The sequence below is a fragment of the Pteropus medius genome, unplaced genomic scaffold (genome assembly GCF_902729225.1).
Source record: "Pteropus medius unplaced genomic scaffold, Ma_sr-lr_union100, whole genome shotgun sequence".
Classification (NCBI taxonomy): domain Eukaryota; kingdom Metazoa; phylum Chordata; class Mammalia; order Chiroptera; family Pteropodidae; genus Pteropus; species Pteropus medius.
In genome coordinates, this window is record NW_024349801.1 from 17357362 (window position 1) to 17379059 (window position 21698).

General features: G+C 48.0%; 1 long non-coding RNA gene across 20 annotated transcripts in view; it reads right to left on the reverse strand.

The window, feature by feature from the left end:
* Positions 1-21698, reverse strand: part of LOC120623021 (uncharacterized) — a 560047-nt gene that overhangs the window by 62685 nt on the left and 475664 nt on the right. For 18 of the 20 annotated variants that reach the window (XR_005658645.1, XR_005658636.1, XR_005658629.1 and 15 more), the window contains 2 exons: positions 12094-12197; positions 11573-11817 (listed from right to left, as the gene is read on the reverse strand). This is a non-coding gene — a long non-coding RNA (uncharacterized LOC120623021). The remainder of the gene's footprint in view (positions 1-11572; positions 11818-12093; positions 12198-21698) is intronic. The other 2 variants (XR_005658642.1, XR_005658628.1) reach the window with 1 other exon arrangement.

A 21698-nucleotide genomic window follows, 5' to 3' on the forward strand; every position in this document is an offset into this window, starting at 1 on the left:
TCTCACCCTTCGTCACTAGACCAAGGGAGGGGAGGGCACCCGGAAGTAAGGCAGACGCAGTGAGTTCTGCGGTAACCACCTGAATCCAAGGAGCTGCCCCCTCCCGCCCTGATCTCTTCCAGGTCGGGCCCAGTCTCCATTCCTCTGTGCATAAGTCCCCAAGCTTGGAACACTCCCGCCTGCCTGTGGTCTGGCCCGTTCCTACGCGCACTCAGGTCTCTGTAAAACATACTTCCTTGAGGATCTCTCCTAGAACAATACAGGTGAGATACTCTGACCTGGGCTCCCCCAGCATCCTGCATTCTGCGTGTCCTGGAACTCTGCCATGCACCCACATTCTGTCCAACTGGCTACCTTCCCCCTGAATGGGCCAAGAGGGCAAGGTCTGTGTCTGCGGCAGACAGCTCCAAACCTGCCACACAGAGCGGGGTGTACATCATTAGTGACGACCCCGTCGCTGAGTGAGATGGCGCAGGTGCAACTCTGAGTCCGCCGCACAGTGACGCACGTGTGGTCAGGGGTGATGACTGACGTGGGCTAAAGTCTGCCCACTGAGCGGGCTCCGGCTGCCCACAGAAACTCTCCGAGTTGGTGCATTCGTGCGCCCATCCATTCAGTGTGCCTTTCTGGTGCCAGGTAATACTGTATGTACACGGAAGATCCAAAAGTTGGCAAGACCGAAGACGATGGCAGCGCGGAGCACGTAAACGCACAACACCGCAACGCACGGGGGTCTGTGCCGGAAGTAAAGGTGGGGGGTGGAGAAGTTTACCACGGTCAGCAGGAAGGGCCTGTTTGGCATAAAAAGAGAAGGCGGGACCTGCTGAGCAGTGGGGCTCATGACAGACCCAGGACAGAGGCAGGCAGTCAGTCCAGCTAGAGGCAGTTCAGCCCAGAGTTATGGAGCGCTGGGGCATTTTTAAGAACCCCAGGAACACTGGCATGCTGACCATGGAGAGAGCACGCAGGACAAGGTTAGAGGCTCAGCCCCGGCCTTCTCCTTCCCGGTGGGGGTCGAGGCTGGGGGTCGAGGCTGGGCCGCGCGCACGGCAGCCTCTGCCTAAGGGTGAGTCCTGAGTCCTGGTGTGAGTCAAGAGCACTGAGAGTCGGCGAGACATTCGGGGCTGCGACCGTCAGCTTCCAGATGTGGCTGAGACCGGACAGAGACCGTGGGTGGGAAAGAGGCCGCTTTCGGAGGCCTGTCCAGCCTGGGACCGTCGTCATCAAACTACTCGTCTTCCCCCTAAAATGCTCTTCCTCCTTACTCGGGTATGATTAGAAAAATGACCAGGCTCCAAGCTAAAAATATGAATGCTTTATATGTTCTTCGGTGGAGGGGAGAAAAGACAAGAGAATCTGTGAAAGCAACAAGGAATTTCATCCTTCAGCGGACTTTGGAATGGATATTTTAGACTCAGCCATCCATAAACATTGGATAATATCACACTCTTGTAGTGCAGAACGAATTCCATGGAACGAGCCACAGATCTGCATTAGGCCAAAGAGGGGGGCTCTCTGCAAGCATTTAAAACTCTAAGTGCGAGCCAGCCTCCCCAGCACCCAGGGAAACAGACTGCCCAGTAAAGGGCCAAGCACCCAGAGAGCACCGTCTCGGGGCGATGTGCTGCTGGGACGTGCAGAGAAAACTCAAGCCGAGTTCAGGCAGCTTTGAGTTTGTGGGGCGGGGGCCTTTGAGCCAAAATCTTGGTCACATCAGCCCCCTGCCTGTGGCCTGCCTTGGATCCTAGTGACTGCAGGGCTTGTAAGTCTGAGTGATTTGGCCCCAACCTGGGCCCACGCATTATCTACTCCTACTTCCATTCTCACCCTCGACTCAAGGCTGAAGGGGTCAGGGCTGTCTGCTCCTCTGTCTGTCCATCTCTCTCCATCCTCTCCAAGTGCTAGGGGTCCGTACTTGCTCTTCCCCTGGCCTGGCTCAGCCCGCCCCAGGCCTGCAGCTCCCAGCATAAATGTCACACCCTCCGAAAGCCTCCCTGATCCCAGGATGGATCAGCCGCTTCTTCTGCAGTGACTTGTTGATTCCAGGCAATAAATGCCAAGCCTGTCGCATGCTCAGTGCCACCTCTCCCCAGGCCCGCCCCCAACCAGGCTTCCTCTCCATCTTGCTACCCTGACCGAGCATCTCACGTACACACCAATGAGTCCATCGTCCCTGAGTCTGCCGAGACCCTTCTCAACCCTAAGCCACCATCTACGCAGTGCCCTAGGAGCTTTCCTGTCTTTGTTAAACTGAACTAAAAATCAATCACCTCCTCACCTTTCCAGCGTCAGCTCCAACGTCATCTCTCTGAAGCCCCTGGGCCAGAACCTGCAAAATCACCCTCTCATACCTGTGCCCCCAGCCCAATCCCCCCAAACCCCTTCGGCCTCCCAGCAGCAGTCTACCCACACGCATGCCCAGATGGAAAATAAGCATCTGTCTCAGCTGAGCTCAGAACGCAATGCTTGGGTCTAAGCCACCTTTACTGTCTCTGGTATCTGCACAGCTCCTGACATGCAGGAACCTACCTCACTCCAAAAGTGGGAACAGTTAAAAAAAAGGGGCTTCCTTCCCTCATTTTAACCTGGGTCGGAAGAGGAAGGGGCTTGCTGAGACAAAAGGGGCCACAGCCTCTACTCCCACCCCTCCGCTTCAGTTCAGGAGCACACATCTGTGATGACCAAACGGCGAGGAAGTCTGCCCCAGGAAGGCTGTGCCCATCTGTAACCAGCTGTCCATTTCGGATTTGGGAAAAGACAGCATGGTGTGATGAATAAAAGCCAGCATATGGAAGATTCGACCCAGTTCCATGCAAAGTGTTTTATATTCCTTATCTCCTGTGATCCTTACAGCAACCTGATGGGCTAAGTTCAACTTCCTCCAGGGTACAGACAGGAAACCAAGACAGCGAGTATCGAAGTCTCTGCCTGGCCGGTCACGTGGATATCAAGCAGTCAAGTTGCCCTTCGGGGTTTAAGCTCCAGGGGCCTGGGTCCAGGGGCAGACCCCAGAACCACCGCGCTACCCCCACATTTTGCGTTTCGGTTTCTCCAGCACCTCTTTGGACTCTGGTGAGCACATGGAGAGGCTGCACGGATAGCACACATTCAGATCGACTTGTCAACAACAGGCTTGCTCACTACAGATCTTTTCCAACCCTCCTCCCCTGACTGGTGAGGCTGACAGAGCGGAATATTAGATTTCCAAAGGTGTCTTTCATTAGAAAACGATATTCTTTGATCATCCTCTGTCTTCCCAAAGTTGCAAAGGCTGAAGATCAAGTTGCCAACCGGAATTCCATTCATCACGGAGATAAACATCAGCCATCTACCTCCCCCACTGCCACCTTCAAAGAGCCCGTGTCAGCTGGTTAGCAGCTGGTGCGAGGACAAGGAGACCTAGACGAGGGACCGAGGAGGCTCAGGTTTGATTCCAAGTTCTGCCGCTACCCTGGGGCGAGTCACTTCTCTCTAAGCTGTTGTTTCTCCATCTGTACAGCGAGTTTGGGCCTCTGAAACTATTAAACGACTGAATAAACTAATGAATGAATTATATACTGTATCCGCCATCTTTCTGCTCCAAGAGAACGACTAAAGCATGATTGTAGAGAACAGTCCAGCTTGGTTGCCGGCCAAGCAGAACCCAGGCAATACGAGGCAGGACCAGCTCCCATCTAAGGTTCGCTTTAATTGAGGAGACTTAAAGGAACAAAGCTCTGAGCTAGACCCAAAGCGTGACGTGAGGTTTGGGACGCTGGGCCTCTCCTTTTCTGTTCACATTTAAACCCTGCTGCTCACCCGCAGCCGTGGGGTGAGGGCTTCTCAGACCGGGGGGCAGCTGAGTTGATCATGACCTGACCTCTCAAGGTCTCTCCTAGCTCCAGATTCTGATTCAGTAATAGTTCCTGTGAATAATAGATCTGGTCTATGACACTGTGCATGATAAAGTGACCTGGTATAGAGTCCTACTGAATAAATCACGTTTCAGTTTAGGAAATTTTATGTTTGAATCCTGTAATTTAATGTCACTGTGACACCTAAGAGGAAGGAGAGGGAACTCAATTAGAGGGTAATTAGACCAGGCAGCTCACGAGGCCTGGGTTGCCTGCCCACCTCTGCAAAAGGACTTCAGCAGAGGAACTCATAATCCCAGCCCCTGTGCCTTAGTTTCTCTACCTGTAAAATAGTGACAGTCCTTGTGAAAAGGAAGAGTAACTTCAAATAAGGTAAAGACGGCTGCTTTATTACAACCTGCTGGGACCCATCTTACTGAAGTGCTTGGCTGCGGTCACCATCCTTCCTCGCTCCTCAGTGTCCTGCTGTCATCCCCACTGCCCCGACACTTCCCTTTCCAGGGTCACCACTGGTCTCCCAGGAGGCACACCCACCAGTCCATGTCCCTCTCGACATCTCTCCAGCATCAGCCCCTCGTTGGCATTTCACTGAATCCCTGTCCCCTCTTGGCATCTGTGACCCCAGATGTTAGCCTTCCAAAATTACGGCCAGGAAAGCACACCCTGTATTTCTCCTGGGCTCCATCCTCTTCCCTTCCCCACACAGGCTGCATGCCCCTCTGGCCAGCCCCTCCCACCCCTCCATGCTGAGAGGCCCAGGTTTAATGTCCACCTAAACTTCTTGAAGATTCAGACCCATCTGTCCAACCACCTCCTGGATTTCAGAGACCCCTGACATTCAAGAACACACTCGTTAACTTCACATCCATCTCAGGTAGCTGAGATAATCACAAACTCAGTTTCTACAGCAGGAAATTTTCTCCAAAACTTATCTCTTTCCTCCCTGATATTCTCTCAGACACCAAATTCGGGGACTCAGGAGATTACCTGCTGAGTAGAGGTCTTTGTGGGGAGGGGTACGCCATCAGGGGATCCTGAGGGTCTAGGTTCTCACAGAGAAGTCATTGTGTTCAGAGAGACTCTGGAGTGGAGGTTCCGGGACAGAGTGGAAATAAGTAGGTGTGAGAGGCTGGGCGGCAGCCGCGCCGGGGCTGTGAAGGCCGTAAGGAAGGAGGCCAGAGCGGTCAGTACAAGATGCATCCTCTTAATGGAGGTGGTGGTGAGTAAGGTCAAGGGCAGAGCGGGATTCAGGAGAAGGATGCATGCAGATGGGGTAAACCAGTATCTTGGTTCGGAAGAGAATATGGGTGCAAGTTTTCTGTACTGCTGACACAAATGTGCTGTCCCTCACCCCGTTTCCTGCCAGAGTCTGAGGTCCACCATGTTGTCCCGAAGCTCAGCAGGTGAGCTAGTGAGGGGTGAGAACTGGAAACGTGGCGAGGGATGTGAGCCTGTAAGAGCATGGCGACCGAGCTGGGATGTGCAGCATGGGAGGCCTGTGGCCCAAGCCCAGCACCGAGGGAGGGACAGAAACATGCCACGCTTTCCTGATCTTTAGTAATTCACGTCAAAGCAGGATTTCCTTCACGATGGCTTTGACCGAGTGATGGTGGTGAGAATGATGACTATGATACAAACAGCAAAAGAAGGGCTTCTCTGTGTAGCACTTTACTAAGTCCTAGTGCAATTTTAGGCTTTAATAACTTCAGAGATATAAATGCTATAAATACACAAAAACTCACTTGAAAGTATGTCTAAATTTATTTTGCATTTATGTACTTTTGTGAGTTTTTAAAAATAAGTCTTTAAATTTTGTTTTAGCCCCTCTGGCGAAACGTGGCACTTATTGACTGAAACAAAAATTAAAATTAAAAATGTATAAATTCGCAAAACTAAATACTTTTTAAAAATGGAAATGCTTCAACTTTCAAATAACACATTCAGTACGTTTATAGAATTTATTCTTCTGAAGTTATTAAAGCTTAAAATTGCACGAAAGCTTTTGGGACACTTTGTATTTTCAAAACACCTTATCCAATCCCCATGACGATTCCCTGAAGGTAGGTAGTGTTATCACCCCCATTTTAGACAAAAATACTGAGGGTCAGCGAGGTTCGGAGACATGCCTGAGGTTAATCAAGGAGGAATTCTGGAGGGATGACCATCTCCTGTGACCAAAGTGGAACGCAACCCACGGAGAGGTTAGGGAAGGGTGTCCCCGGCCCAGGCAATGACCTGCCAAGCAAGTCATCTTATAGAACAGCAAGGAATTATTCCCACGGCCTCAGTGTGGACGGGATGAAACCACAGGGAAGCAGAGAGCGGACCGACTGGAGAGCCTCCCTGGGGGCGCGCAGGCTGGTGCGGTCGGGGTCGCACAGGGGCGCAGCGCAGGGCAAGCTGGGAGCGGTTCGTCTCTGTCCCGTCCGGCTGCCGTGACGTTTACGCAGACCACGCCAGACCTTTGGGTCAGTTTTAACTGGAGGTCTGTGGACCAGATGGCGACGTGCTAGAGGAGGTAAAAGTTAACCTAAAAGGAACCGTGAGAGCTACAGGGGGCAAAAAATGGATGAGAAACGGGGCGCCCGGTGAAACGCGCACCGTGCGCGGCTGCTCAAACGTTCATCAACATGCATTTTAAAGACACAGAACGTCAGTGAGCGCCGGAAGGAGCACGGAGGGCTCTGGATACTCTGAATTATGTGCTGTCACTCCACGTTTTTATGGTCTCTTCTTAAGAGCTTCAGCAAAACCCTAAGGCGACAGTCAAGGCACTGGACCCGGTTTCGACACACGAGTGCAGGTGGGTCAGCCCCATCCTTACGATTGCATCACATCCCTGACTCCTGAAGGAACAGCCCCCTTACAATGGTGCCACATCTCAAAGCCCAAAGCCAGGGAGAGGGTCAGGCTTGGGGTCAAAGAGGCCGGTCAACCCGGCTCAAAGATTGGCCGCTGTGTATGACCCGCGTACATGCTCGAACATCTGAAATTCAGGTTTGACGTCTGAGAAGTTAGATGACGTTAGGTTTGTGCTGAAGGTTAAGGAGATGCTGCATGTGACAGGATGAGCCCAGGCATGTGGCGAGTGGGGATAAAGCAGCCCTAGACCCTTAGCCCTGTTCCTGGCTGTTGCTCATCTTGGCTGCTTGGAACTGAGGCTCCGAGGGGAGCAGCGAGTCAGCCGTCGTCACAGAGCCTGCTGTCCGGGGCCCCCGCCCAGGTGTCTGAGCTCCAGGGCAGAGCCCTTTCCCCAGCTGTGTGCTGAGCTCTCCCAGAAGGTCCAGGCAGCCCTGGGCTGGAGGAGGAAACTTGGCTCACTCTTTGTGTGGTCCGGGGAGACCACTCTCGTCTGGTAAAGATGCAAAGGAACGAAACAGCAATATCCTTAGGCCCGTGGTAACAAGGTTCGGAACAGAGATGTGGACAGACAGGACTTAGGGGCTCCCTCTCTCTGAAAGCCATGGGCCCTGCTTGTTCCTGAAGGAGACACGAGACAGCAAGCATGGCTACGGTCACGGGAAGGAAGAGGCACCATCCACTAGACACCTGTGGTGCACCTGAGGCCTTCCATCTACCACTGCCTTCGAGGGAGACAAAACGAGCTCAGAGAGCTTAAGTCCATCACCCAGGGTCACTTGGCTCCTTGGTGGCTACAGTGAGATGAGTTTGCCTGAGTCCGATGAGCCTGACTTCAAAGGTCCCCGCTACTCTGTAGAGCCACCTCTCCACGGTGACTGTCAGCTCAGGAAGAGATAAAGACCCCAACCCAGGACACCTGAAGGCTGTTCACAGTCTCGCCCTCCAGTCATCACGCGGAGCGGGGAGTGCACCTGGCAGGAAGGCAGTTAGGGGAGGCTCGGGGAGGCCGCCTGCCTGCGGAAGGGCGGGCTGTGGAGCCAGTCGGGCCTGGGTGTGAACCCTGGCCCCTACTTCAGCTTCATATTCTCAGGCAGAAGATGAGCGTGATGGCAGTGAGACCCATCTACCTCACAAGATTTGGAGGCTCAAAATGCAAACATGCTGGTGACGTGGCAAAGGCTGTGTATAAACGTTGTTTTCCTCTTCCCCTCCCTTACACGAGTATAGGATTATTCCTCAAAACAGACCCTGGCATTGTCCTCTATTCAAAAGCTTCTGCCCTCAGTTTCCACATCAGAAAACCTGAGGTAGTAAAGCTCCCTTCAGGCAGGGCCGCCGTGGACAGCTGTTCAGGCAGCGCACTGCACAACTCCGGGGGGCGCCACAGAGAAGGAGCAGCCCCAGAGCTAGAGGAGCTGGGACCTTTCACATGCAGGAGCACGGCGAGAACTTCACGAGACTATCAGATCAGTCTGGAAAATGCCAAAGACTGTGCAAAGATTAGCCGTCATCACAATAGTTATCGAAAGTTTTACAATTATCCTGTCTACACAGATCCTCTCTCTGAAGTCTAAACTTTTGTATCTCAGCTCCACGAGCAGCAATAAGAACAAAAAAGCAGAATATTTAAACAGAGATGTGAATCATTACCCCCAAGACCACTCTATCTCTTACAGCCCAGTGTATTTCAAACCCGAATGCATATGTGAATCATTTGGAAATTTTTGTTAAAATGCAGATTTTGATGAAGATAAGAGATTTAGGGGGAATAGAAGGGGGGCGGATTGCTGAGATTCTGCATTTCTGACCATCTCCATGGACCTGTTTCCGGGGAGGCTAGTACCGCTGTTTCACAGACTACACTCTGAGGTGCAAGTCTGCACCACCCACAGCACCTGGAGCTGGCACGGGGACGCACCTTCTGTTTCTTGGCTTGTCGAGGACTAGCTGAAAATGATGGGTAGTCAAACTAACGCCCATAGGCCAAATCCAGCCTGCTGCCTCTTTTGTAAATAAAATTTTATTCACTATTTACATATCGTCTATGGCTACATTTATTTATTGTTAGTGGCTGTATTTATAACACAGCCATGCCCATTTATTTACACTGTCGATGGCTGTTTTTGTGAGACAGCGGCAGAGCTGAGTAGTTGTGATGAAGACTGTATAGCCTGCAAAGCCTGAAAACACTTGCTGTCTGTTTAAGAAAACCTTTCTGACCCCTAAATGCGATGATCAAGCAAAGTGAGACAGACCTGTGTTGAGTGAGAGCAGGGGAGAGAGTGAGAGATACAGGAGAAATACACTGAATTTTAAATCAAACACACTTCATTATGCTGTGTTTTAGCCTGGGGCCAGCCAGCTCCCTTTTTTCCAGAGTTAGCTATTGTCAGTCCTTCTTTACAGCATGATGACAGATTAGTTCTCCTCAGGTTTCCCTGTTGGTGGAGAAACCAAATACACCCCTAGGAAGCCAGAGTCCATCCTGGCCTCCTTCACAGAAGCCTGATGTAATTAGCAGAAGCTGGTAAATATTTAGGGTGATGTGATTCTATTTATTGTGGTCCAAGGTGCTCTAGGAAACCCAGCTGGCCCAGGCTATGTCCAGAGACATGGCCAACAGCCCCCTCAGAGGTCCAATTCATCCTGACACTGGGCCACCACGTGAAGGCTCTATGAAGAAGGTGGCCATAAATAACTGGAACAACTCCTTGTGGTCATTCTAGTATCTGTTCCTGAAACACATTTTAAGGCTCTGTAGACTCTCAGAGCCAGGCTGTAGCTTACGGGACATCTATTCTGATCCCCCACGTGTCACAAGTTCTCCCAACCACAGTTCTGAACAGCTGACTGCAGCCTCTCCTTGAACACTTCTGACGATGGGGAGCTCACTACCACACATTCTCGGGTAACTCTATGAGAAAGTCACTTATTGAACCCAGGTGACACCTGCTTCCACATAGCACCCATTCACTGTCCAAGCGCTGTTAGAGCCAGCGAGAACGTCTCACGTCACCATCACGGAACACCAAACCTCTTCTTAGAGGGACTCCTGGGCAGCTGCTTTACCTCTAGGAGCCTCAGTTTCCTCGCATTTAATCTGGGGCGGACCTAACCGAACATGCGGAAAGTTGGTGCGGGCCAGTGAGGCAGGGCTTGTTGCGCTTTCAGCCACAGCATCTCACGTGTTCACACCGACCGTGTGAGGCGGATCCGATATTCCCATTTTTAAAATACGGAAACTAAAGCTCAGAAGCGTAACCGGCTCCACTGGCAAGGGGAGGGTTTCGATTTCAAGCATACCTGACATAAATTCGATGCTCCGTGGGTCTCGACAATTACCTCTCCAGAAAGTAAGGGACCAATTTAGGGACAAGGAAACCCTCAGGCCTCCCATTTCTGGACTCGATGATTCCAAAATGGGGCCCTGAAGGCTTGAAATAAATCAGGTCAAATAAATCAGAGTCCCTAACTCTCTTTGTTTAGAAAAATGAAATGTTTTATCAGCTTCTCCAAGAGGAAATCTGATTTCCGTCCTTGTTGCTACTTTATCATTTCCTCCCAGCTGCTATCGAGATCGCAGCTTCAGAGATGGTTAAATGTTTGTCACATTTAATATTATTGTCCCCATTTTTCACATATGGGAAGCTGACTGATGCTTGTTGGAAATGCTGGGATGAAAACGCAGCTGCTTGTCCAACTGTGTGTGCAGGGCCAGGCGCCCACACTGCCACCCAGACGTCAGTCTTTGTAGTGGCAGAGGATGGGGTTTTCTGGCCCACAGGGCACAGGAGCAGGACAAGCAGGGAGTGAGGCTGGGCAGCCTGGGGACAGGGCCCAGGGGAGTAGTAAGTCCTATCCTACGCAGCCATGAACCTAATCTCCGCCACCCTCCCCGGCACCACAGCTATTTAGCTCTTAAAACTTTGCTGCCGCTCCCTTTTTTTCAAGGTGTCGACATCCCTCACCTGAGTTGTTTCAACCCCTTCCTCCTGTGGCTCCCGCTAGGCCCTTGGCAAAGCTTTTCCCATATTCCCCACACAGCTACCAGGAGTGACTTTTCTCAACTGCAAATATGACTGTGTCACATCACTGCTCAAAAATCCTTCGCTGTCTTTCCATTGTCCCCAGGATAAATTCCAGACCCAGTGACATGTCTCAACAAGGCCTGCTCTGCTTCACTCCTGCCTGTTCTGAAGCCTCGTCCACTGTCGCGGCCACTGCGGTCTCAGGTCCAGCCTCTGAGGGTTCATTCCGATCCCTCCACGCGGTCAGGCTCTCGCCGGCCTCCACACACCGCTTCGTCCGTCTAGAACCCTCTTTCCAACTCAAGAGAGCAGATTAGAAATGGCCACAGATTCCTTGACACCTCCTCCATCAACAAGTGGGGGTGTCTGTCTTCTCCCTTTGAATCTGGCAGGCTCTGTGAAGGCCTTGGCCAGTGGGCTCAGGGGAAGTAATGCCTCGCCAGCTTGTGGCCTCAGGCCTTAAGAGACTAGCAGCTGCCACCTCCTCTCCGTTGGAGCTGTGTCAGCATGTGAGAGACCTGCCTGCCTTGGCGGGGAGACAAGAGGGGACACGTGGAGAGTCCTTCAGACTGTCTAAAGGAAAGAGGCTGGCTCCCAGCTGTCCCCACCAAGGCACGCGAAGGAAGCCCTCTTGGACCCACCAGGCCAGACAAGCTTCCAGCTGAATACGATCAAATGACCTCAATGAACACCACATGGAGAAGAATCACCCACATCGGCTGTATCCAAACTCCTGACCCACCGAACTGTGAGACTTAACAAAGTGGTGGTGGTTTTACACCTCAGTTTTGATGCGGAAACAGATAACCCAAACACTTCCTTTCTTACCCTTTTGTTGACTGACTGGCATGCATTTCTTAGCTTAGATGTCGCTGCTTCTTTTCTGATGACGGAAGTCCATTTGAGGTGCCTCTATAATGTGTTCCTACAGAAATCCACACCTCTCCACCGGAATGAGCCTAGCTGCTAGCTTCTCTCTCCCACTGCCTTGCGAGGTCCCCAGAGGCAAGGACCCGGTGTCCGTCTGCCTAAGCACTGCATCACCAGCAGGGAGCACAGCAGTTGCTGAATACCTGGGGCAAATAAGAGGTCCCTAATTAGAGGTGAGAGGTAAGCTAAGGATAAAGGGGTCTCAGCAAGCAGAGTTAAAAAACTCTATCAAGGCTGTGAAGGAAGCGACGCATAGATTATGACCAGCCCCAGGAGGCTGGGCATGTAGATATTCCAACAGAAACATTAAACATCACTGAACATCTTCATATGCGAAAAGCAATTCCAAACAAGATTATGTCATGAGACAGCTGACAACTCCCCACCCCGACACCCCACCACCAGACGCTTGCACTCACGTGAATGCCAGAAGTGGTTTATTTGTTCATTCATTCCTTCATGCCTTCATTGTTCAAGAAGCATTTATCAAGCATCTCCTGTGGCCTGGATGTTTTGCCAGTTGCTGCAGATGTAAAGAGAAAAAGCACAAGCATGAGAGCCAGACCAGAGCACCCCAAACAGCCTCAGTGCTGATCAGGCTCAGGGAGCCTGGCCCCCTGCAGGTGACTTGACGTGAGTTTTTTAAGAAAGAGCTGGACAGGAGGAAGGAGCTCCAGGTAGAGAAAACCCTGCATCCTTTGCTCCCGCGTGGCCAAGGATTACATTGCTTGTGGCTGATAATTATGAAATTGAAAGCAGCTGGGTGCTGGGGCTAACTAAGGGAGATGTCCTAGGAGGTAGGGCAGGGACACATGCTTCTTAGAAAGCAAACAGGCAAAGCCCAAGGCCTGTGGTGATGAAGGAAGACAGAGAGACCTGTTAAAGAGGAGGAAAAAAATGAAAAGCTTGAGGCGAAACCCAGAGCTAAGGCTTAATTAAGAAAGCAGGCATTTCAAGTTCACACAAATAAGTAAACAGAATCCCCTTGGCCCCTCCTGATCATCACCAAGTAATTGCTTTAAAGCTGTGGTTTGCTCTGGTTGGACGATTCTTAAATACATGTTGATAAAAGTAATGAAGACACGAGAGAAGAAAGTCGGCTGCTCCTTGACAGCCTAGTTCCTGGCTCGTCCTTGGCTGTCGCTTGGGTTGGTCACCGCCCACCTGTGGGGCCTCTATTTTTCTCCCTACCCCAAAGCACGGAGGACTGAATAAACGGATCCTGACTCTCTTCTCTTCCCGGAAGCGTGTGACCCAGTTTGAGGCATTGGCACAAACTCTCGCTTTGATTCCGGTCCTCTGGGATTCACGTCTCACCTCCGTCATTAACCACTACCTGTCTGACCTTGGGCACGGCAAGGTTGGCACTTCGAACTTTGTTGTTTCTCACCTTAAAAGTGGAGTTTTTAATGCCAACCTAGTTTCTTGAGAATTAGGGGGAAAGGTCCAAATCATCGGTAGGCAGCAAAGTTAATCTCGGTTCTCCACAGGAGAGCTGCGGCTGTCCACCACAGGACACTGCGCAAATCAATCACAACTGGCGACTACGAAAGCAGAGTGGAAAGGGTGCGGGCGGAACCGCCAGGTGTTCGTGTCTGCTGCCCTGCTGCGTGGGATGCTCCTTCGAGCTGCTCTAGTTTAATAATCCCTCCTCACTCTTCAGGCCACGGCTCAGGAGCCCCTTCTTCCTGGATGCCGCCCAGGTCTCCAGGTTTAGGGTTGGTTCTCTTGCTACCATCAGACCCTTCAGGATGTATCACAGTCATGTGCCTCTGTCCCCTCCCCACCATGGTCCCTCTGCTCCCAGCACTGAAAGTTCTGTGGGGCCAGATACTACCTATGTTTCCTTCACTGCTGAGCCTCCCAGACACTGGCATTTTGTAGCAACTCCATGGCTGTCATTTAAATCAATTTTTGATTCGTTCCATCCCTACTCCTGCACCACCACGGACTAACTGCATGACCTTGGGAAAAGCAAACCACCTGTCTTTCTAGTCTCACCTGTGAAATGAGCTCACAGGTACCTACCATATTTAACAGGATGCCATCAATTGTAGAACACCTGTTTTCTTATATATTACTAAGAAAGGATCCTTCCAAATAACTTTGACTCAATGTTTGTAGTCTCTTGAAATTTTTAATTTTATAATTAAAGTATTTTTATAAAAGTTTAAATCTTTTTAGATTTAACTGGCACAGGTTTTATCACATGTCACTCTTGGACACATATAAAAAGGAAAATTATAAATGAATTGAATTGGTTGAAGCAATTCTAAACCTTCATAGTCAGAGTCACGTTGAGATTCAAAGTGATCACATAGGTAATTTCCCAAACAACACGGCCCTCTGTGTCATCAAGATTATTGGTGATACGGCATTTCTTAAAAGAATCCTTAAAAGAACCAAAAGTCATGTTTCTGTCCCCCTTTCTCCACAGTCACTTGATTCCTGAGGACTAAAAGAATGCTTTGCTTCCAGCATGTTCTTCCTAGCTGCTGACACGCCTTCTGTGTTTTGATGCTAGTACATGCAGGGACAATAACGATGCTGTGTGACCAACAGCAATTATAAGACGACATCAATTATAAAGCACAGCCCGACTTTGAGATATCGATGAATGAAAAAATACGTATTTTGATACTGATAAATTATAGCACTTCATGGGGTTGTTCTTAGAATGAAAGCATGACTTTTTTGAAAAGCCCACAGCATAGTGCCTTTTATATGGTGGGAAATAAAATCATATTTGTTTCTTTTCTTGCCAGCCTAGAGATGTTACCTCAGATTATAAGTCTCCTGACCATGATGAGAGGTTGATGGAAGAAAAAGGAGGTTTCAATACATGGAATGAGCATCTGATGGGGAAGAGGCAAAAACGAGAGACAAAATGGGCACTGTGTTTCTGAGCCCACATTTATAGTGACCACATAATTAATCATGCAAACCAGGATACTTCTGAGAGTAAAAAAGGTCAGTCTCAATAATTTCGCTGGGACCACAGCAAAAAGTGGGACTGCCTCCAGATAAGTCGGGATGTGTAACAACCCATCGTGTCTCATCTTCCATCCAGAAAGTGAGGCTGAAATCAGAAATTTCTCTATGCTCGGACTTGGGAGTGCCTTTGTCTCAAACCAGGAAGGCCATCAGACAATTAATTGATGGGCATGCACGCACTTTTGGCTCCCATCCCAAGAAGGCTTAACAATAAATTCCAAAATTGGTTAAAATCTTGACAGTGCTATGTGGCGGGGAGATGTTCCCCTCCCCAGATGTTATTTATGGCACAGAGAAAGGGAATCACATCCATGATGGATCATCTCTTATCAGATAAAAATGGGAGGCAAAGTGGAAGATCATGGTGAGATATTGTGGAGAATTTCAGCAGGACACTTTAAAAATATATATTAAAAAAAATTAATTTTTCACTGGCTAAAATGTATCCCTTTACAGTCCATATATTTATGAGTGTTTTGAGCCCTTAAAATAGTAACCCAGGACAGAATAACAAACAGTCTCTTAATAGCCCTCATTTATCAGACTCAGTGGTTTAAGAAAAATAAATAAAAATTAAGGAGTAGGGGAGGGGAAGACGAGGCGAGCAAACGTGGAAATATGAAATACTGGAAATGGTACCGCCCAAAAAGTCACTCACTGTCTGTCTGTCTTAAAATAATGAATCTTTGAGAGGGCTACTTTATTATTCTTTTTTTTTTTTTCCTTCATCTCCTTAAAGAAGTCCCTTTAACATGTCTTGTAATACCGGTTTGCTGTTGATGAACTCCTTTAGCTTTTTCTTGTCTGGGAAGCTCTTCATCTGTCCTTCAAGTCTAAATGATAGCTTTGCTGGGTAGAGTAATCTTGGTTCTAGGTCCTTGCTTTTCATCACTTTGAATATTTCATGCCAATCCCAGCTGCCCTGGCAAAGTTTCTGCTGAGAGATCAGCTGACAGTATTATGGGACCTTCCTTAAAGGTATCTAACTACTTTTCTCCTGCTGCTTTTTAAGATTCTCTTTGTCTTTAACCCTTGACATTTTAATTATTATGAGGCTGGGCCTCATTGGGTTTGTCTTGTTGGGACTCTGCGCTTCTTGGGCTTATATGTATATCTTCTTTGCAAGGTTAGGGAAGTTGCCCCTCATTATTTATTCAAATAGGTTTTCAATCATTTGCCCTCTCTTTCTTCTGGTACCTCTGTGATGCAAATGTTGGTACACTTGATGTTGTCCCAGAGGCCCCTTAAACTATCCTCATTTTTTTTTTTTTTTGGATTCTTTTTTTCTTGTTGCTGTTCTAATCGGATGTTTTCTACTACCTTATCTTCTAAATTGCTGATTTGATCCTCTGATTCATCTAACCTGCTGTTGATTCCCTCTAATGCAGCGGTCCCCAATCTTTTCGGCACCAGGGACCGGTGCTCCTACGAGAATCGAATGCCTGATGATCTGAGGTGGAGCTGAGGCGGTGATGCTAGCGCTGGGGAGCGGCTGCAAATACAGATGAAGCTTCGCTCGCTCACCCACTGCTCACCTCCTGCTGTGTGGCCCGGTTCCTAACAGGACACAGATCAATACCAGTCCACAGACTGGGGATTAGGGACCCCTGCTCTAATGTATTCTTCATTTCAGTTATTATATTCTTTATTTCTGACTGGTTCTTTTTTATGTTTTCTATCTCTATTTTCATGTTTCCATCTTTTTGTTAAATGACTGAGTTCATCTACTCTTTCCTTAAGTTCATTGAACATCCTTATAACCAGTGTTCTGAACTCTGTATCTGGTAGATTGCTTGTCTCTATTTTGTTTAGTTCCTTTTCTGAAGCTTTGTTGAGAAAGAGAAATTAAAACAATGCCTGTGAATTTTTAAAAGGTCAAAAAGAATTATAATACAAAGTGTTCAAAAATAGTTGCTCATGGAGCTGTAAAATCGTTCAAACTTTTATAGATGGCAGTATAGAATATCAAAAGTCTTAAATATCTGGAAATCCTTTGACTCTAAAATTTCATCAAGAAATTTATCTCAAGGATATTTTAAAAAGTGAACAAAGATTTATATGTAATAATGTTTATCATGTTATTTAAATTACAGATGTGAAAACATTCCAAACGTCTACCAACAGATAGGTTATGTGAAGTAGGATAAACTATAATTCTCTGCCCACATTTAAAAATATGCTTTAGAGAAAACTTAATAACAGGCAAAAGTACATAAAACAATACCAGAAGCAAACACACAGGCGTTCTCTCTGGATGGTGAGATTATGGGTGGTTGTTATCTTTGCATATTTCTGTATTTTGAAGTTTTCATTTTAAAGGGAAGAACGAGGAAAGAACAGAAGTGGGAAGGAGAAAAGGAAGAGAAGACACTGGCAAGAGAGAGCTTTGTTTTTACCACATCCTCCCTTGGATGCCAATCCAAATATCAGAAATCATCAGGAAAGAGGAGGCAGGATTGGAAGACTGGCTTGTCACTGTGTGAGATTTGCTCTATCCTTAACCTCGCTGTACTGAGGTTTTCTTCCTTGTCAGATGAGGAGAAAACGGCCAGCCCAGTTCATATACCGGGTTACTGCGATGATAAAGAAGGATGCCATGTGGAAAGGGCTCATAAAACTGCAAAGTGCTCTACAAGTCCTGGATAGTGTAATTATCGCCTTCGTTAGTGCGATCATTCTCTCTTGCTCCATTATCTTTTGCTAGAGAGCTGCTTGTCAGCCTATGAAGTGCACTCGGTATTTCCACATACACAAAGTGAAGTGCATGCGGCCGCTCAGACCTATTTGAACAGATCTAGAATCGAGACATAACCAAACAGGCACCAAAGACTTCTGTGGCTGCATGTTGGGGGCGTATGTGGTTCTAAGAGAACCAACTTGGCATTGGAGAACCCAACTTGTCTGTTGGAGCCCAACGTGTCCATTGTGAGCTGTGTGAGCTTAGACATCTCTCTCCACCTGCCTGAGTCACAGTCACTCCTTCGTGAAATGGAGAGAGCGACACCGGTTCTGACTGTATCCCATGATCATCTGGGAGGATGCCTCCGAAGCACGTGTGTGACCACCAGCTCATGCAAATGGATACAGTATGGAGAGTACTACGTAATCCTGGCCATTGCATACAAAATGCAAACCCTATATGTCGTGGTTCCTTTTGAAGTTAAGAAGCAATATGTGAAATATAGGCTCTGTGAGCAAATTTTTCAGAATCATTGGATTTTAAACAATAATGTAATTACCAAACAAGTTTCTATCAGACTTCTCAGAGGCTTCAATATGTTCTTGTATATATGAATCTACAAGAGCAGGTTAAATTTTCCAAAGGCCTTTGAGCATGGAACCCTGACTTAACTCAGTATCTGGGTTATGCTCCTTGACTCAAACCCGGTAAATGCTGACCTGAGAGAAAGCTAACTGCAAAGGCCCCAGCTGAGGTCTGACCTCACTTCACTCCCAAGTCTTTCCATCCTGATCTAAAGACGTGGCATCTCATTGCTTAAAAGGAAATGTCACTCTTACCCGTTTATGCGTGTTCATGTCAACATGTCTTACCCTCTTATCCATCACCTTCCTAGTATTTGTTTAGAATTCATCAGTCCATCTATCTATTCATCCTTTCAACTCTCCAGCAGTCTGTGTCCATCTGTACCTTCGTTCTCATTTAACAGATTGAAAAACGAAAAATCGGGAAGATGAAGTAAGTTGCCTCGGGTTAAGTACAGCTGAGATTCAAATCTAAATACATGTGCTTCCAAGGTCTGATGTCTTTTCAATGCACCACAGCCCCTTTCACCTCCCACTACCACCAGGCCCCATGGTCCAGAGACTTAGAAGTCATACACAGAAGTAGGAGAAAAGAAGAAAGATACATCACGACTGACATCCACGAGCATCGGTGAGTCCTAGAGTTGTAGAGAGGAACCAAGCGAGGGGAGGGGACTGGGGTCCCTCGATCCTGTGGGTGACAACTGCGCCTAAAATATAATGCTCATCATTCTGCTCTAATGGAGTAATAGTTAGACCGAGGACTTTAGTGCCAACAAAATTTAAGTCTGAATCCATGATCTAAAATTTGCTAGCTACATTCCCTCACTGAGCCTCGGTTTTCTTCTCAATAAATTGTGATAATATCTGTTCCACCGGAAGCCAACAAGAATTCAGTGAGCTCATGTCTACAAAGGCCTTAGTGAAGCTCTTGACCCAGCGCTCAGTAAATAGTACCTTGCCCCATTTTATCTCAAGTTGATATGGCCTGTATGCAGACCAGTTCCCATGCACAGAGTCACCATTCGCTGGACGCCCACCATATGTCAAGAGTGTTTTATGGACAAAAGCCAGATTCTTTCCCTGGAGGAGACCAGAACGTATTTGACCCCATTCACATCTTCACACTTCTTGGCAAGGAGGGCTTGATGCATCAAGAATCTTCTTTACAAGCTCTGTAAAATCAGCTGAAACTTCCAAGGCTTGCCTGTGTCTCATGAAAAGATTGTCGAAGAGCAAGTTCATGAACTCTGAGGAAAGAACAACCTAGTAATAAGAAATTATACTACTACTACGGCTACTATTACTATTACCACTACTACTAATAATAATAACAGTAACAACAGCAGCAGCAGTAGCCACAACAACCTTGACCAAAGCCATGTTATATGCTTCCTAATGTCATCTTTCCTAAGAATGGGTTTTTATTTGTTAACTAATACCAAATTAGCAGCCTTTCTGAGGCAGCCCTCGAGGGCCCTACGTATGTTTTTCTTTTCTCTCTTTGTTCATTAAAAGGAAAAGAAAGAAGTGTTCCTTGTTAAAGACTGTCCTGTGCTGCGAAGGGCACTGGATGCAAGGATTGTATTTTAGTTGAGGACACGGGGAGCAGAAAAGATTAATTATAGTACAAATTACTCAAAACATCTTCTATCTGACAATATAATTATACCAGAGTAAGGTGAGATGTACAAATTCCTGAGGAAAAAGAAAGAACCATTTTCCATTATTTAAGCTAGATTTTAAAAACTTTCTTTCAACTCGGATGTTGTTCACAAAATATAAGGTCCAAGCTCTGCCTCTTAAGCTGTGTAAAGTCTGGTTCATTTTCCTGCCAAGGGCTGGATTTGAATAAATAAATGAGTTTTGCTCAAAGCAAATTGACCTTTTAGGGACTATCCTAAATCACTCTATTGTCCTTGGTTAAGGTTTGATTCTCAGTAGGGCGTGACCTTCATTAGGATCTTTAAGAATGTTCCAGAAGGCTCAGAAATGTAAAGGCAAATAATAGTTCTTTCATGTGGTCGGGACCTGAACACACCAGGTTTGAAGTGGCCTCAGTTCTGAGACGCCTCTGGTTGGTAGACGCAAGATGAGTGCAGAGGTGAAGAGACTGGCAAAAGCCAGCAGAGATACAGAAGAATGAGCCAAGGCTAATGCAATCCTTGCCCCGAGCAACTTGTCAAGTTGATGGTGAAGCAGCCCTGACTCTTTTTATCCCCTCGTCTTAGAGCCACAGTTTCCTAAATGACAAAATAACCGGTTGAGCGTCTTGCTACTCAATGTGTGGTCCACAGACCAGCTACCTCAGCACCACTGGGCTTGTTAGAACTGCAGATTCTCAAGTCTTGCCCCACATTGACTGTATTTCAGAAAGATCTTCCAGGTAATTCATGTCCACATGAAAATTTAAGAAGTCCTGGGATAGCATACACTCCTAACACACTTCTTTGACCCTTTCTCAAAAGACCATCTCAAATTAACACGTTCCTCCAGACCTTTGCTTCCACACATCTCTAGAAAGACTGCCAGACCAAGTCCCTGGCAGATATGGCAAACATTTGTGACCTCGGATTGCTATTACCTGCCTGGAGTGCTGTATGGATAAAAGGCAATTAGGCAGCATTGAGACCCAGCAGGAAAGAACTCTGTGATCAATCAGTGATGTCTGCCATAGGTGCCCACTGGGGTAGATAGGTGTGCTCCGTTATATTTTAATGAGTTTACATCTTAAAAGAGGTCTTGGAGGCAGAAGAGGGTTATGAGCGAAAGCTCTGTGATCCAGATCCAGGACTCGACTCTTGGTTTCAGACCTCAGATAAAGGTGATAAACTCAGATCACGAAAGAGCCTTCCTCCCTTGACATTCTTCAACCTCATCGATCTACGATCAGATGCACACATACACTCAGATCACACACGCTCACAGAAGCAGATTCTGTCCCCGTGTCACGACGACCTCAGCTTCTCTTAAACCAGAGCGCTCCTCTTAAGTGATGGTTTGGTGGTGCCTGCAGGGGTGCGACCGACGAAGGTGAGGGCTGTGGGAGAAGTTGCCAAGCTCGCTCTGCTCTGCTGCAGTCGATTCCCAGCCCCCGGCTCTGCCAGGCGTCTGTTTCCGATGAAGCTAAGGAAATTCCTGACCTCGCTCCTGCACTCCCTTGTCGCTGCCCTGCGCTCGCCTCCGCACAGGCCTCACCCCTCTGTGGGCTCTGATCCAAGCCCACAATCCCCATGGGCTCTCAGGGGCCAGGAAGTTGAACGAGGCCTGGAGCCCTGACTCCCCCGACGGTGGCTGGCTGCCAGCACTGATTCGCAGAGGCTGCCTAAAGGTGTCTGTGAGGCAAATCCACCCTTGCAGGGTGTTTGAAGTCTGCTGGAGGTGAGCCAGCTGTCTCATCATGGCTGTGCATCGGGAGGAGAGTTCTAAACTGAATTCCTAGTGATGTGGCTCTTCTAGAGATGCCTGCCGACGTATATCCAGAAACTACATGCTACCACCAACACTGCAAAACAGAAGGCAAAAGTCCACCTCGAAATCCTAAGTGAAAGGCAGTGGTTCTCAGCTGGGGGCAATTTTGCCCCTCTTGAGGCATTTGGCAATGTCTGGAGACACTTGGAGTTGTCACAAGTGGAAGGCACAGTATTACTGGCTAAACATCCTTTAATGCACAGGGAGCCTCCACAACAAAGAATTGTCTAACCCCGAATGTCAATGGTTTCAGAAATCTTGGTGTGAGAAAACGTGGCAATTACCAAGCCCATCT